This window comes from Vigna radiata, unplaced genomic scaffold (assembly GCF_000741045.1).
Source record: "Vigna radiata var. radiata cultivar VC1973A unplaced genomic scaffold, Vradiata_ver6 scaffold_289, whole genome shotgun sequence".
NCBI classification, from domain to species: domain Eukaryota; kingdom Viridiplantae; phylum Streptophyta; class Magnoliopsida; order Fabales; family Fabaceae; genus Vigna; species Vigna radiata.
The window spans coordinates 6,683-12,008 of record NW_014542227.1 but is presented as its reverse complement, the minus strand read 5'-3'; the positions used below and the strand labels follow the sequence as shown (position 1 = coordinate 12,008).

At 32.4% G+C, this 5,326-nt stretch overlaps 1 pseudogene; it reads left to right on the top strand.

The window, feature by feature from the left end:
- Positions 1-2,891, top strand: part of LOC106779501 — a 4,370-nt pseudogene extending 1,479 nt beyond the window's left edge.
- The last annotated feature ends 2,435 nt before the right edge of the window (positions 2,892-5,326 follow it).

The window sequence follows — 5,326 nt, the reverse complement described above, 5'->3', positions numbered from 1 at the left end:
TTTAACGGTAATACTAAGAGTGAGTATCATCGTTGTTGTTCTTCTTTGTATCTCAAAAGCGGATTTCGTGATCCCCTTCACTCTTATAAGGGACAAAATATTGTTTTTAGGAAAGTGTGTATTCACGCCTAAAAGAATATATCAAGTCTACATTGTTGTTCATCTTGTTTCCCTAAGTTCTCGGAAAATTGTTCCAATAGTCTAAAAGCAATATCTTCTCTAAGATGACAACAATTTGTGAGATGTCTGCAAACTTTCACAAGTTAGACAAGTTTGAAGGCGTTGGTTTCTAACGATGGCAAAAGAAGAGGCATTTCCTTCTCTCAGCTCTAAACGTGGCATATATTCTAAGTTCTCCCCAACCCAAAGAAAGCGAAACCAAGACATTGGAGGAACAACGGAAAAGGAACAAAGGGGAGAATGATGTTTTTATTTATCGTGGTCACATTCTGAAAGGTATGTCTGATTCTTTATTTGACATATATCAATATGTGGGTTCTGCAAAAGAATTTGGGATCAACATGAAAACAAATACATTTCTGAAGATGCATCAATCAAGAAATTCCTGGTTAGTAATTTTAATAATTTGATCAAGTTAATTTGACCAAAACATTTTTATCATCTTATTTCTCTATGAAGGATATGGGAGTAGCAAATGTTATACTAGGTATAAAGATTAAGAGAGAAAATGAAAAATTTATTTTGTCTCAATCTCATTACATTGAGAAAGTACTTAAGAAATTCAACAATTATGAATGCTCTTTTGTTTCAACTCCTATGGATCCTAGTTTAAAAATATTACCTAATGGTGATAAAGCAGTTTCACAACTGGAATATGCAGGGGTAATAGGATATTTAATGTATGCAATGACAAGTACAAGGCTAGATATTGCTTTTGCGATAAGCAAATTGAGTAGATATACTAGTAACCTTAGTCTATCACATTGGCAAGCAGTACGTCGAGTACTTAAGTATTTAAAGAAAACTATTAATTATGGATTAACATATAGTGGTTATCCTTCAGTTTTGGAAGGATATTCTGATGCAAGTTAGATTACAAATGCAGAAGATCACTCTTCAACTAGTGGTTGGATTTTCCTCCTTGGGGGAGGTGCAATTTATTGGTCGTCCAAGAAACAAACTTGCATTACAGATTCCGCTATGGCTTCAAAGTTTATAGCTCTAGCCTCAACAGGAAAGGAAGTTGAATGGTTGAGGAATCTCATGTTCGAAATACCATTGTTACTAAAACCAATATCACCAATAGCAATACATTGTGACAATGCTGCAACATTGGCAAAGGCTTATAGTCAAGTATACAATGGCAAATCAAGACATATTGGTGTGAGACATAGTTATGTCCAAGGACTCGTCAAAGATGGAGTTATTACAGTAGATTTCGTACGAACAAAGTTTAATTTGGCTGATGGATTTACTAAGGCATTGGCTAAAGATTCCATTTCGAGAATGACAATTGGAATAGGAATGAAGCCCACGATTAATCACAAGTAAGGGAATCTTAACTTAACGCTTAATATACATTGAGTCTTAAGTTTAATAAGATTAAATCTCTTATTTGATGATTGAAAGCACAAATAATTATTTCAAGAGTGCTTTAGATCTGTGATGCTTAGGAGGTTGAATAATTCTTAATTGATTTCTTGAACTTATGTTTTGTCACAGAAACATGTTTACTTAAGAAATCAACTTATGTAAGTGCGAAGTTTGGCCGCTTCAAGAAGTCAAGGGGGCATGACTTTGTTGCACTTATGAATAGATATGGACGCATGGCCCTATTGTGTCAAGTATAACAAGAATATGTAATTTAACTTATATGTAGAGTATCTTCAAGAATTCATTATGTATTATGTTGGTTCAATCGTTGCGACACCAATAAAATACGAATTCCTGAAATGTGTATTCTACTAAGTGAAAGTTCAAGTCTATGTACACTTTCATTTATGTGTAAGATTGCATTTATTAAGTTGATTTTTGTGTTACATAATTATACAATACTCTCAAATGGTGGAGGATTGTTGGAATTTAAGAGTATTAGAGACAATTTTCAGATTCATGAAGAGTTACAATTATTCATGAAGAGTTACAATTCATGAAAAGTTACAATCATTCATGAAGAGTTATCATTCATGAAAAGTTACAATCATTCATGAAGAGTTACCATTCATGAAGAGTTACAATTATTCATGAAGAGTTACTATTCATGAAAAGTTACAATCATTCATGAAGAGTTACCATTCATGAAGAGTTACAATTATTCATGAAGAGTTGTTATTCATGAAAACTTACAATCATTCATGAAGAAGTGTAACTAATCATAATCTGGTATCTCTTGGATTGATGCCTGATCAACNTCTATATAAAGAGATTTTGTGCTCTACTGAAATTCATTCCGTCATTTTCTTAACACACAAATCAATTCTTGAGAATCATATTCTNNTTTAACGGTAATACTAAGAGTGAGNATCATCGTTGTTGTTCTTCTTTGTATCTCAAAAGCGGATTTCGTGATCCCCTTCACTCTTATAAGGGACGAAATATTGCTTTTAGGAAAGTGTGTATTCACGCCTGGAAGAATATATCAAGTCTACATTATTGTTCATCTTGTTTCCCTAAGTTCTTGGAAAATTGTTCCAACATAGCATACCCTACGCCCTCTGTTGCACGCGAACCATGGGCGTCTTGTCGGCGGTGCCCTTCACTGAGTCGTCACTCGCAAACTCAAATTTGACCAACCCAATCTCATAGTCGCCTTTGACCTAACGCGCGAGAGCTTTCGTGAAGTTGAACTCCCTACAACTGTGAAGGGAAATTTCCTTATGGAGGTGGCTCTATTGGGAGGGTGTTTGTTCCCCAATTCCCGACCATACTAAGTCACAAAACCCTATTTCCCCAATTTTCCCAATTTCCCCAATTCTTTAAGCACGTGCGTTTTAATTTTAAAACCTAAACAAATAATTTAAGTCTACGTCTTCAAGTGGTTATGTGCCATGTTTTTCGAAAATGACACCTCATCTTGCCAACAAGCAAGATTTTTTACGCCGTCCAGAGAAATTAACGGCATGGACTCAATTGCTCGAATTTTTCAAAAACAGGAACCAAATTGATCAACTTGGAAATAGAGAGACCTACTTGACGAAAAACTGCACAAATAGAGACCACCAAATCTATTAAACCTAAAACAAATTAATCAAGCATATGCGAGATGACAAACCATTGTTATAAATATTATTTTTAACCAATACAAAGGTTTGACAAAACAAAAACCTTAGGAACATTTTTACTGATTATGCATATAATGAAACTCAATAAGAAAAACTCTACTAGTTTAATTTATTCGAAAAAAATTCGAATATGACTTTATCACATGAGTAACTGAATTGACTTATTCATTTATTTAATTACAATTTTTTTTCAAATAAAAAAATACAAATTATTTATAATTTAAAATAAAAAAATATAAATTTTCTATAATTTAAATATAAGTAAGTTTTACTCTGTTGAACTAGTTTTGAAAATAGAAAATTTAAATAATTTTTTCAAACAAAAAAAATAATAAATTATTTTTTATAAAATTAAAATTAAATTTTAATAAAATAAAATTAGATAAATTGGTTGGTGGATCAATCCGGTCCATCACAGATTCAATCTGAATAAATCAAATTTAAATTGAATTAAAATCTGATTCACATAAAAAAATTACAACTTTTTCAAACTCAATCCAATCTAAAACTATATATTAATAAATATCACTTTCAGATAAATACGTAAATAAGTGAGAAATAAACTTACAGAAGTTTATAATTTTTAATAAATTTTAATATGTGGGAAAAGTATGATTGTTAGTAGTATTTTCGTTTAATTACATATTTGATTACCATAATCATACATTCTATTAAGACAGATTAAATTTATAGGTTTAAGGTCTAAATAACACGGACAAAGGCTAGAAGAGTTCCTAGTAAGGCTATTATTACCATAATTATTACCATCACCCCGCAATAAGAAGAAAAAATACTCAAATATCTTTCATTATTACACTACACTATTATTCTCATTTTTGCAATCGTGGTTGCTTCCAACATCATTGGTGTTATAGCGGAAGAAGCAGATGGTAGAACACTGCAGAGGAAGAAAAGAAAAAAAATGAAAAAAAAATAAAACTCTTTTCAAAAAGTTCTTTCAGAAAATACTTCATTTAAGGATATTTCGAAAAACTCATTCCAAAAGGCATTCTATAGGTATTATATATGTTTCAGAAACTTTCTTTCAGAAATTTCATTCCGAAAAAACTTATTCCATAATTAATTTCGTGCTTTCGGAAATTTTGTTTCTGAAATCTTATTCTAGAAATTCTATTGCAAAATTTTTGTTTCGAATATTCTTGAAAGTGATTTCCAAAAAATTTCAAGAATATGTAATTCGAAAGTCACTTTTACTTACAGAAAAATGATCATTTTTGAAAATTTGAAGGGTGTGCCCAAAGAAATTGTGGGTGTGCAGGAACTAAAAGCCTTCTTGTAAACATCTAATTTAGAGTGTAAATGGATTTCACTTACCATTTGTCCTATTTTAGAGTTTTAGTTTATTTTCTTTCGTTAATAATAATAATAAGTTGGGCTTGTCACACCCCGTTTAATATCCTTTTTAGTGGAGTACACTTGTCGACCGTCCGGTTCTCCCCTGGTGAGTGGGAGACAAACTCTGTCAAACTTTTAATTTCCTTCCTTCGTGATCCGTGTAGCAGCAGCAGAGCAGTGAACCTCAGAAAGTGGAAGTCAGGTGTCACGCTGGGAGTTGGCCGACCGTTCGGAATGGAGGCAGTATTTAAGGTAAGAATGAAACCTGACGCCACTTTTTCCATGCAATCTTCTTCTTCTTCCTCAAACTCAACTTTCTGAAATCTCAAATTCTCCTCCTTCTCTCTAAACCTCCCTACCTTCTCTCTAAAATTCTAACCCATCTACTGTTCCGATCACCATTCAGATCGCACCTGAAGACTTCTGGTGGTCTCCTCTTTCACTTGAACCATCCGGTTTTGGGTTACATCTGACCTTGGGAAACTTAGAAGAATAGTTCCTACCAACCTACTTTCAAAGTCTTAGCTGAAATTAGAGGTAAGGGAAGCTTATAAAGTTTAATTATAATTTCTCTGTATGGTTTGAATGTATGCCTGATTTAATGTATGTTTGATTTCTTATGATTGAAATATGGTATGTTGTTGTATGAGTTGTATGATAAGTATAAAACTATGAATTTTGCACTGATATGAGTATGTATGAAACTTAGAGAAAATATGAAACTGAGA